Raw genomic sequence first — 12,996 nt, forward strand, 5'->3', positions numbered from 1 at the left:
AATGTTGTCTTCTGTGGTATCAGACATATATAGTCATGACATGTATTATATTAATAATGGCCTTGAATTGTTCAAAAAAAATAGCATTGCTTCTCTTCCCTTCAAAGCATCAATCAGAATACATGCATACTGAAGAATTTTCAATTAGTTAGCATGTTAAAATGAATCTGTTGCAACAGAAAGATATTTCAAGCTATGCCCTTTTCAGAATGATTACGCAAGCTCTGTGAGGTTCTTCCCCAAAATCTTCTTTAGCAGATGTAGGGGGAAATGTACATTTTACTACTACAAAACTCTCTTCTTTAAAAAAGAAAAATGACAAAGTGATACTGCACGAAATCTTTTTTTTCCTTCAGGATTCAAGTAGGCCAGAGTGGATTATTTGACAACACATGAAAGGTACACTAACTATATACCATAGGGGAAAGAAAGAGTTCGAAGAACATAACAGAATGGCATGGAGATCTCACACACACTGCTCTTCACGGATAAACACCCCACTCTACCTGCCTAGCTATGCCTTGCCCAAATTTAAAACTCTGATACAGTGGTTCCACTAGATATTATCATATGCTTCCTATGTGTAACTCTGCCATATGGTGAATCGATAATAAATAATACTATAGGATGACCCAAGTAAAGGACAACAACAATACTTGGCATTTGAATAGCACCTTTAAACTATGTACCTAGCAAGCTTTGTGGGATACCTGAAAAGGCCTTTCTAGGCATTATCAGCCTTTCTAGGTATTATTCAAGCACTTCATATATATTATCAATGCAGGCTTTACAATAGCCCTATGAGGAAGGTGAATGTCATTAACTCCACATTGCAGAAAATAGCCTAATGCTACTTAGTAAGGTTAAAGCAGAAGCACTGGCCATACAGCCACTGTAAATGTCAGTATGAAGGAAACCTGAACATGCATAGCTAATAGGAACTACAGCTAGTGAACAGATGTAGTTCTATTATGAAGTCCAAGATTCAGTTGCTGTTGAATATAACAAATCACCTTCACTCAAACAGCAAAATGAGCACCTGCAGGCAATTAGCTCACACAACACTCTAGTATGCACACTCACACAAAAAAGCACAGAAATATAGATGTTTCATTATCTTCACTGCAAAGGTTTTTTCAATGCAGATTTTTTAAAAAAATGAGCATATAATTCTGTTAACACATTGTGAGGGAATTTGAAAGGGGTTATTAAAGAACAGAATAAAAAAGAATATCTTTACAAGAAGAAATGCTACACAAAATTCAAAGTCAATCCAGAAAAAAACATTTCCTGTTACTGATGACTCATATCTCCTTAGTCTCTCTTTGATTTGTTCATAAAAATTGCAATTAAAGTTTCATACGGGGTATCTGATACTGAATTTTTTATCTATAGTTTCCTTGGGAAAAATTGCTTTAATATATTCAAAACCGTCTCTGGAGTCTCATTTGCAGAAAGTTCCTCATAATTTCAAACAAGACTAAAAAGAATAATTCCTTGAAGGCTTGGGGGAGATAATAGAATTTATACTCCTAGCCCACAAGAAATATGATACACAGATCTACTACAACTTCCTGTACCTCATTCTCTACAGTCTTTTGTTTCTCTACAAACTTTTACTTTTCTCTTAGCCATCATCAATTATGATAAAGATTGGCAAATGCATTTCTTTCTGAGATGTTTCTACTTTGCTATTGTACTGATATTTTTACTACAACATATTTTCACCTTACCTGAGAAGCTTTCTTATCTTTCTTATAACTTTTATCCCAGCCTGTTCTGGAAACATCAAAATTATCTAGGAGTCAACACTTGGTGATTTCTCCTGATCTCTTCCAGAAGAGAAACCTGTACATCCCCATACTTAACAGGAAAAACTCCACCTGCTTATAGATCTTCCCACCGTTTCTCTTGTAAATCTTTAGATAATGAAGAAATGTTTAAGGGTATAGACTCATCATGTCAATATCATCAACTCCTTCTCTGCATAATATACTAGCTACTCTGTCTCATTATTCATGTTATTATCCATTTTGAGGAGGGGGAACAGCCACTCCTGTCAAAACATATTTCAAAAGGTATTGTGGGGTTTGTTTGTTTGCTCTGCATATTTCTCTAAGAAATGTCAACTTGTTTAGAAAATGGTTTGTCAAAATGTAGGGTCCAAGTTGTGAAATGCATACAAATTATTTAATTAGACATTAACAGCTGAGAAATGGGAAATGGAAGGGTGTAGCTTTGAAGGTTAGGCATAAACAGAAGATTCTCACTTCCTAAAAAATCTACACAAGATTTAAACAAGATTTAAACACTTTAAACAAAGTGTCCAGGAAAAAAATGTTCTAGATGACATAAAACTGGAAGTATACTACAAGATCTAAAAGCCAGAACCTCTACCAAACTGTCACATTTTGACAAACATATATATTCTACTAGCAAGTTGGTCAAATTTGAGAATATTTAAATCTGGGGACTGGATTTATGAATTAGCAAAACAGATGTCTCTACAAACCTGAAAAATCATAGGATAATAGAGTTGGAAGGTACCTCCAGGGTCATCTCGTCCAACCTTCTACACAATGCACAAGATGTTTCAAGCTTGTAAAAAAATGTTTTTTAATTGCAATTATTTGAAAATACCCCAAATGATAAAAGGAACACCTTAGCAACAGATGCCCTTAATGGCTATTGTTAGGTAACCACAATAGGGTTGGTTTCATTCAGTAAAATGAGGAAAAGGCCCTTTCCAGCATTTTGGCCTTTGAGGAAGGCCTCATGCTTAGCAAGAACCATTGGGCAACTTGATACTGCATGACTTGTGTCTGGATGCTGCCTAAAATTCAAGTTCAACCATCCCATAAAAGCCACTATGGTGCAGTGGTTAGACTGAGTTTTGGACTAAGACCTTGAACCCTCATTCTGCCTTGGAAATTCACTGACTGATCCTGGGCCGCTTGCACATATTCAGCCTAACTTGCCTCACAGGGATCTTTTTCACACCAGGAATTTGCACCAACTCTCTGCTTGTCATGCTGTTGGCACCTGCCCAGGGACATCCCAAGCTTGGCATGACTCAGGCCCTCATTTACCCCATGACACAAATTCCTTTTTTTACCCTGGGCAGCAGCAGGGCCTATGTCAGGCCAGGGCCATCCAGAAAGGAAGAGTCAGGCTGTCCTGGCTCCTCCCCACCCTCGTCTGGGTGTGGTGTCTCAGAAGGGACAAAAAAGTGCCCCAGGCTGCTCCACCATGCTGCACAGCATGGCAGAGCCACATGGGGCATTCTTTTCTTTAAAAAACATAGCATTGCATTGGCATGCAATATCACATTCAGAAAACAAAAAACAAAGGCTACTACCGCCCTGCAGCAAGGCAGAATCTTGCCACAACGGCTGCTGTACAGGAACACAGATCCGGGGCGGATGAGCTACAAGGAGCAGGAAGAGGCGGGGCAACTTGCCCCAGCTCAAACATGAGAAGGCAACCTGGCACAGACCCTTCCATGCGGTCAAAGTCAGGGAGGGCCAACAATGACCTTGATGCCTACAAGGATGATGGCCTCCCACCCACATCTGGGGCAGCCAGCCGTTTGCTGAACTCAACCCACCCAAGCCCCACATAAGGCAACAGAGGTAGTTCCCAGCCAGCCTGAAGACAGAAATGTTGACACAGCTCACCAGAGCCCCACATGAGAAGTGAGATGGGTGAAGTGATAGCACCTCGCTCAGCCCACATGAGGTGAGGGAAATGCTGACATTTGGCCTAGCTAACCCCCATGCGAGATGAGCAGATGGTGATGCCCGGCCAAGCCACACACTGAAGGTAAAGTAGACAGAGGCACCTAGGATGGAATACCTGGAAGAAGCTTCGGTCCTAGACCCATCCCAGTCAGGTTTCCAGCCTGGCCATGGGGTAGAGACAGCGCTAGCCACCCTGACGGACGAGTTGGACCGAGGCGGGTCGGCACTATTGATATTACTAGACCTCTCAGCAGCGTTCGACACAGTCGATCATGAGCTTCTAGCTCGCCGCCTCATCAATGCCGGAATATGATGGACAGCCCTTAAATGGCTGATCTCCTTCCTTTGGGATCGTGGACAGAGGGTTGCAATAGGAGAGAGAACATTGGACAGCCGACAACTTACTTGTGGAGTCCCACAGGGAGCAGTCCTCTCTCCTATTCTATTCAACATTTTCATGCGCCCTCTCGCACAACTGGTATGGAAGTTTGGGCTGGGTTGCCATCAGTATGCAGATGACACCCAGCTCTTCCTCCTGATGAATGGCCACCCTGACTCTCCCCCAGAAACATTAGCCAGCTATCTGGAAGCAGTGACGAGATGGCTCAAGCAGATAGCCTGAAGCTCAATCCTTCAAAGATGGAGGTCCTGTGGGCTGGGTAAGAAGGGCCCATGTGAGGAAGTGTGCCTGCCCACCCTGGGTGGCGTAGAGCTTACTATGGCTCACTCTGCCAGGAACCTGGGTGTGATCCTGGATGCCCAGATCACAAAGGTAGCACAGCTGGCATTCTTCCATCTCTGCCAAGCCAAGCTACTAGCTCCCTACTTGGCCCCAGAACACCTAGCCACAGTGATCCACATGACGGTCACCTCCAGGCTCGATTTCTGTAACTTGCTCTACGCAGGCCTGCCCTTAGCCTTGACCCAGAAACTACCGCTGGTCTAAAATGCAGCGGCCAGGATCCTCACAGCGACACCATGGAGATCCCACATCTGGCCCATACTACATCAATTACAATGGTTGAATTCCCGATCAGGTTAAAGGTTCTGGTAATTACCTTCAAGGCCATAAGTGGTCAGGGCCCAGTGTACCTGAGGGACCGCCTCCCTGCCTAAGCCTCCAAAAGAGCTTTACGCTCCGCCGCCACCAACCGGCTACTGGTCCCTGGCCCAAAAGAAGTTCGCCTGGCCTTGACCAGGGCCAGAGCATTCTCTGTTCTGGCCCCCACCTGGTGGAACGAGTTCCCAGAGGAGATCAGGGCCCTGATGGGACTAAAACAGTTCCGCAGGGCCTGCAAAAGGGAGCTCTTCCTCCAGGCATTTGGCTGAGGCCAGGCCAACCAACCAACATCTGCAGGGCCCCTGCCCCCCCAGAAACCTACTCCTGGACCTGTTCGAGTTACCACTGTTTATATGTTATGATATACTGTTAAACTGTCACCCGGTTCATCGATTAACAATATTAATGTTATTATATCTATGGTTTCATATATACTTAAAGTTAAAGCTCTGAGCCTTCAACGAGGGCGGTATATAAATATGAATAAAATACATACATATATGTGCAGCATATAAGGTAAAGCGAAGCAGAGGGCACTGCCCAGCCAAGAGGCAAAGCAAAGGGTGTCCCTGGTCAAACCTCAAAAGGTGAGGGAAGTGCTCAGAAATGATGAGGGAAACATCATCCAAGCAGTAAAGAAAGCAGAAGCTAATCAACTACTTAGGTGGGCTGCCTCTTCCTTTCTCCTACCATCTTTGGGGACTCCCTCTTCTTCTCTCCCTTCCTCTTTTGATGGTTGGGCCAGGGTGGGGAAGGGGCCCTTTCCAATGTTTTTTTCACCCCAAGTCTGTCTCTGTTCAAATTGTTGTTTTGAGGATAAAACGGGGGAGAGAAGAATGAATATGCTTTGAGTCCCCATTATGGAGAAAGGTTGGCCAGAAAATATATAATAAATATAGTTGAAGGTGGAGGAGCATATAAAAGGTGGCTGGAGGCAAGGAGCAAAGGAAGCAGAGGGTTGAGGATATGGAGGTTGCCAATTGGAGGGAAAGAATAGATTGTGTGGAGAAAAATAGGTGCCCTTCAAATTTTTTTGCTATGAATAAGCACTAGTATGCAATTGGGCCCACACTGGTCACCAGCACCATGCAACTGGGCCATAGTTTTCCAGGGGAGAGTGTCCCCAGGGTAAGCTAGAGCAGAAAATTGAAGATAGGGAGAAGATAAAGATAGGATGGTTGTCAGGAAGGAGAAGTAGTAGCAAAGGAGAAAAGGCAAAGGAAGTGGAAGAATAAATAAATCGACTAGGCCACAAGCTAATAGCCCGTGATGGACTGTGTCAAATGTTGCCTTCACATCTAAGCAAAACAGCAGTGCTGAACCACCTAGATCCAGTTTTCTCTGAATATCATCATTGAGGGCAACCAAAGCCATATCCACTTCACCAGGTTGGAAGCCAGATTGGAATGGATCAAGAGCCAATGGTTCTTCCATGTAGCTCTGTAGCTGTCCAGCGACTGCTGCCCCAAACACCTTACTGAGAAACAGCAGGTACAAAACTGGGCAGTAGTTGGCAGGGTCAGTAGGGTCCAGTCTAGTTTTTTTTGTTTTTTTTTCAAAAGTCGACTAACTACTAGTTGTGAGTTCCTTCACTGTGCAGGGGGTTGGACTAGGTGACCCTGGAGATCCCTTCCAACTCTATGATTCTATACTGCCTCCTTTAAACTCTCCGGGAAGGTCCCTGTTCTAATCAAGAAAGAACATCAATAGTCTCACTTATTAGGTGTTTCAGACAGAAGAACCTCAACACAAGAGTGAAAACTACTATTTAGATAGATTATGCTAAACAAAAATTATCACAGCATCAAGTATTTTGAAATGAAGTATATATACAATGCAGTTCCAACCTACAATTTCAACCTGGGATCATCTCTTTGGATAATGTGAATCTGTTGTTATTTAGTATATTGCTGGAATTATTTTCTAATGTTTAATTGCTTTGTTTACTTAAAATCCAGTTGCATGCTGTGACTCCAGCAACTGGGTACTTGGGAAGAATAGGACTGCCTCCATACTGGCAGTATGTGATTTCTTTTATCTTCCTAAGGTTCTGTCCTTTGTGGGGGAGGTTCTGTGAAGACTGTGGGACTGCATGTCTTGCTTGCTAAATGTATTAAAATTTTAGCTTTTCTCCCCCACACTTAATGCAGATAGAAACATTTTAAACCATAAAAACCAATAAAGCAGAATAAAGCAAAATATTAAAAAGCAGCCTGAAGCAAACTTATTCAGTGGCACATGAAAAGATGGGTCTTCTAACCTCTCCTGGATACTGGTAAAGATGTTCTCCGACAGAATCCTTCCGGAGGTTATTGCAAAACCTTGATACAATTACTGAGCATATCCTACAATTGATGGAGGTTGTCAGCGTGATGTAGTGGTTAAGATCAGAAGACTCTAATCAGGAGAACTGAGCGTGATTCCCCACTCCTCCAAATGTAGCGAGCTGGGTGACCAAGGCTAGTCACAGTTCTCTTTAAGAGCTGTTCTTGCAAAACAGTTCTTTCAGAGCTCTCCCATCCCCATTAATCACACAGAACTCCTTTGATTAGTAAAAAGCAGGGTAATAAAAAACAGCTACTCTTTTCTTCCCTGAACTGGATTGCCCCTTGTAGTCTCCTCCAGGTCTGTGTGATTCTGATTCTTCTTACAATGATGGTTCAGAAGGCTCACCAGCAGGGATACCTCCCTCTTCTCCAGTAACTAAGAAGATTTCATCATGTTCGTTACTTCTGACCAAGGCACAACTTAGCACAAGTAGCAGCACAGTACCATGCTCAAGGTTTTGTTTTTGTTTTTTTAAGGATCAAGACAATCTGATCAGAAATTTGCCTGGTATGCGAGTGAGGAAGCTTGATCACGCTGAGTTCATTTTGCAGTTGCATCTTCTCCCCAATCACAGTCTTATGCTTCCTTCTTGAACAGCATCATCATGTGACCCACAGCATACTGCTTTTATAATTCCCAGTTCACAATATGTCCTCACTGAGAAGGAAAGCCTAGCTTTTAAAGGGGGGAAAAACCTACTAAAAATTCCACTGAGCTTTCTCAGACATAGGTCCTTCTGTTCTTTATTTAAAGATAATTGATTTATATAAAGTACCTGATGGTTCACCAATTTCTATTTTTAGAGTGCTATCTGAATGTATTTTATTTCTACAACCCACAATTCTCCTAACCATATCCCAGATAAACACAAACTGTTAGAAGGTTTCTGGAGATGACATTTTAAGGCTATGGTCATTAAAATGGATCTATGACACTTCTTGGAAGCAGAAATTCTCTGTTACTCCAGGACTGTTAGGCCGTTTATGCACTGGGAACTTCACTCCCACAGCTCCGGTGCAGGAGCACAAATCAGGGGCGGATGAGGTGCACCAGGCCAAATGCTCCCCCGTGTGGGTGCAGGAAGGGGTAGGGCAACCTGCCAGGACTAAAACTCCAGCCTGCAGCCTGGCATGAAACCTCCAGTGCATAAACGGTCTTAGAGAGCCAAGATAAAATTGCTTAAGAAGCCACTGCCCCAGTTCCTAAGCAAATTTACCCAGAAGAAACTCCATTTCCAAAGCAGTCATTGTGATAAACAGCAACGAACTATAACAAAAAAAAAGAACAGATCTTTTGCCAGAAGTAATATTAGCATATGTGTCCATGCAGTAGATTCATTTATCACTCAGATACTAGATTCCGAGGTACAGTAATCCCTATTTGAGCAGAACACTCAGAATGGAGTAGAGCATCAATTGTTTCCCCACTGGCCTGAGGAGATCTAAATCTAAAATCCACTTATAATCTCTGACTGGGGATTAAATTACAGTTGACTGGACTTCTATCACAACCCAAAAAGGCATACAAGAAGGAAACCAACCTTCAAAATGCCTCTGTGTTACAGGGAATGAAAAGCAACCTCAGCACTACAATCTTGGCAGTCAATACAACAGAGATAAGTGCAGAACAAATTGATTCAAAATTGAACCAAACTCTTTCTTAGTACTGTTCTACACTGAACAAAATCCATCAACACCCAAACAACCCTCTCCCTGCCCCCTTTGGTGGTGGAAAATGCCCTCAAGTTGTGGCTGACATGACAACCCCATGGGGTTTTTAAGGCAAGAGACCACCTGAGTGGCTTTGGACTGATCAGACTGCCTCTGCATAGTAACACTGGACTTCTTTATGGTCTCCTGTCCAAGTGTTAGCCAGGGCCGTTGCTGGTTCAAGTGTGTCTCCTTTCAGCAACAGATCAGGCCTGTTTCCCTCTACTGATGAATGGCAATGACATACGAAAATTCAAAGAGGCTCATCAACACAGTTCTTCCGGGATGCATTCCAAGAACATCTCAGAAGTACAACTATAAGGATTAGAAGAAATGTGATTAATCTGGGGCCTTTGAAATGGCCTGTATCGTCAGCATTCTTCCAAAAGCAAGACATGATGATCATTGGCAGGATATACCCATGATGTTTATTCTATAGGTTCAAAGCCACCTTCTCAAAAAAATTATAAAAATACTAAATAAAATACAGGGTATTGAAAAACAGGGTATGAGGTTTCCACCCACAACTCAATCAGTAAACTTTGGGACTATAGCACAATAATTCATCTAGAGCAGTAACATTAGAAACAATAATGCTTTTCTTATGGCACCATCTTATCAACAGTCAGTCCAGTGTAAGGTCATCAAATGGCTGAATGGCTTAGATTTCGTTAACTGCACAAGATTCCACTTTTTAAAATATAGAACTTTAATAACTGATCATTCTATGATTCTGAAACAGTCAGGTGACATGTGCAATGGCCTTACATAACAATTAATACAGCTTCTGTTTACAAGGTGATGCTATTCTGGTGCTAGATACCCTAGTGTGTGCGTGTGTGTGTATGTGTGTATTGACGCATATCTCTGCAGTAAGAATGTTGCCAAGATGAACAAGCAGGTAAGTTTTGCAAACTTGTTTTATGTCAGGCCATTTATATGTAATTAATGACTACCACAATATGATTGGACATGTGGACTAGTTTGTAGGCTGATAGCTCTGTGGGGTGGTTTGGAACTTTCCAGACAATTAAATGGCTTCAGCCAGACCCACCCCTGTGCTGGAGGGTCACATGCCAGCTTATCTTGACCTCACCCCTTAAGAGATTACTGAATTCTCATTTATGGGTCATCAGAGCTCTTTTTCAACTACAAGTGTCCCTTGTGATCTCATCCACCAGCAGTTTAAATTAAAATGTAACACATTTTTGAAAGTAACAAGTTATAAGTCCACCCACAGCCAAAATGCTCACTCAGAAACTGTTGTGTTCCTTTTTTAAAAAATCCATTCAGTTCATTACATAACAAAGGAAAAAAACCAAAATATGTTCCCTTTTAAAGTTATGCCCATGGGAGAAAACATTCATTATTTTTGCTTACTTAAAACTTTTTAATGGAAAATGCCCAGAGGTGCTATACAAAAGACAAAAAAAAAAAAACATTGCACTCGTCACCAGTCCTCCCTATGTAATTTCCTGCCTGTTTTATATATTGTGTATTTAAAATGGTAGAAAAACTATTTGGGGCAGAATTACAGATCAGCTTTCTTCAAGACTGCTATCCAGAGACAGATTCAGTAAAGAAGATTACTTAGAAGATGTTCTACTTGGATCAATTGATTTATTGATCAAATACATTGCTTGGGTGTTATACACAAGGAATAGACCTGTAAAGGGACAGACTTGTAATGCAGGTCACCAACGACAGTTTAGTAAAAATCTGTTCTGTTTGAACATAAAAAATAAGCCCATTTGTTTTTATTCCAAAACAGAAAACAGAAGCACAAGGCCCATTTACTGGAACTCCACTCTTGATGTACATTGTTTACATGTATAAAATACAGTAGGATGGATCCAATCCATAGTCTACCAATCCACCAAGCAAAATGTATTTATTTATTAAAATATTTATATCCCACCTTTCTTTTTGGCTCAGCTTTGAAGCCTTCCCCCAACATAAAGGCACAGGAAGTATCCTTAGGCTAAAGAAAGGTGACTTGGAGAATGGTTGGATCCACAACACTGCCTTTGGTGGCTGATGCAATGTTTTAGATGCCAACATTTTAACAAGCAAGCTTCAGATGCCTCCTGAAGTGGTGTGATCAAAACATGAGTTTCCAGTACAAACAACAGTAAGCATTAATCAGCTTTCCTTTATTGAAAAACATGTGGATGTAGATACATAAAGATCCTTCACAAACAGAAATGTGTAAGTAACATGTGAAAAATAATGAATCTATAGTATAAGCAATTTGCACAGCAAGGGACTGCTTTTACATCCATGAACAAACCTTAATCCATAGTAAGGATGAACACTTTCATGGGAGATTCTCTCTGGGTAAATCTGCTCAGGATTGTGCTCCATTAAAAAAAAGCAAGCTCAATGCTGTGGAGGAGAAAATGTGCAGAAAATGAGACTAAGACTGAGGTGAGAGCCTCAAGTCCCCATTTCCTGTTGACTTTTTGTCCCATCTTTTCATATTTGCTTCCTTCTTTATTTATTTTCTACTGCTACTTCTGCCTGCTTGCCTCAGACTCTGCTACTGCTACCATCCCTCATTATTACCCCCATTTTTCTTCTTTCTTGATCTTCTGCTCTTTCCTCCTTCTCTAAATGTCTCATTTTATTTTCAGTATAGTTAACCAATGGCCAGCTCCTCTTCTTAAATTGCTCTCAGATTAATACTGTTTTAATGACTGTGCTTGAACGAATGGCTGAAAAAGTCTACAGAATTAAGTAAGAAAAACTGGATACATCCTTCCTCTCTTGCATCCTTCTCTTCATAGTTTTTGAGATTATTATTAGTGATGTAAGTCTCTTTAAGGCTAACTAGCACAGGCATGACTTACAGTGACTTCAAGCATTCCACTATGCACACAGTTGTCGCAATTATAATCACTTAAGAATGTCAAAGCTGAAGATAGCTATAATCAGTTCCCACAAGACCAGTTATCAGAGCTCATGTTTCCCCGACCACATGAGGCAGATATGTAAGCCAAGCCAGGAAGTAGTAAGCCCCTCACAAGGAGCTATCAACCATCACAAGAGAGGTCCCTCTTAAAACCTTCTGAGCAACCTACCACACAAAACTCCTGTTGTGAACTTGTTTAGTTATACTTCTAGGAATACTGGGAAGATGCAGAAAGCAACCAAGAAAAAGAACTTAACAGTGAAGCACAAGCATCACTTGACAGTCCATAGTTTTCACACCTGCGGCATTTTCCAACTTTAGGATACTATGTGCTATAACCCATTTGTCATTTAGACAGGTATGCCACCTGTAAGACCCTGAAACCCAGTCAATTTCTGCAACAAGCATCCCTCCCCAGAGTATATTCCATTTCTGTCAATACTTCTGATGTGGGGGAAAGGCCAGTGGTTAACTACGGTGCGTCAACCAGAGCATTCACAGAATTCAATACACTTTGACACCTATATACAGTATAAGGTAAATTCTCAAACTAACCACACCAAACTAACCAAACCTGCAACTGCAGCACTTCTATACCACATCTGTGAGAACACATGTAGTTGTTTCCTCACAGCACCTTCACACAAGTGTCATTTTTAACCACAAAGAGGAGCTGTCAAGAGCCTCAGCCTCTTTACACATTTGTATACCCGAGGCAGCCTAAGGCCTTTTTATGTTGAGAGTGAGAGATATGCACTCGTTGGGTACTGACAGGAAATGAAGATAGATATCTTTTAATGAAAAAAAATCCCAGGAAGTATCTCATCTCAGTCAGATATATAAGGTCACACACAGGAAATGTACATATTGTACAAGCTATGCTATGCAAAGATGAACACAGAACTGCCTGGCAGCCAGCAGGGAAGTACTGAGCATCCATCGGAGCAAGATTTCACATCTTCCCTAAAAATACTCATTGTGCAATCTGATCTATTTTGGATTTCAAAGGTACAGAAGAGTGCAAAGCAAAGATAAGGAGGAGTGACATATTTTAAAATCCAAGTTGGGATATTCATGTTGGGCTTCAATTAAACATGTGCATGTGTGTTTTTGAAAAGGTCTGAGAAAATGTACACCCCTACAGCTTCTCCTTCCAACTTGTGTGCCCATTAGAATTAACACCCCCCCCCCCAGTAACTGTGGTGGCTTCACAGCGCTGTCTTGTGCCTCGCTTTACCCCAGCAGGAC

The 12,996-nt window shown here is 41.7% G+C and overlaps 1 protein-coding gene across 4 annotated transcripts in view; it reads right to left on the bottom strand.

The window, feature by feature from the left end:
* Positions 1–12,996, bottom strand: part of FRMPD4 (FERM and PDZ domain containing 4) — a 373,615-nt gene that overhangs the window by 254,511 nt on the left and 106,108 nt on the right. The gene's annotated exons all lie outside the window — the stretch shown is intronic.

The sequence above is a fragment of the Paroedura picta genome, chromosome 6, assembly GCF_049243985.1.
Source record: "Paroedura picta isolate Pp20150507F chromosome 6, Ppicta_v3.0, whole genome shotgun sequence".
NCBI classification, from domain to species: Eukaryota; Metazoa; Chordata; class Lepidosauria; order Squamata; family Gekkonidae; genus Paroedura; species Paroedura picta.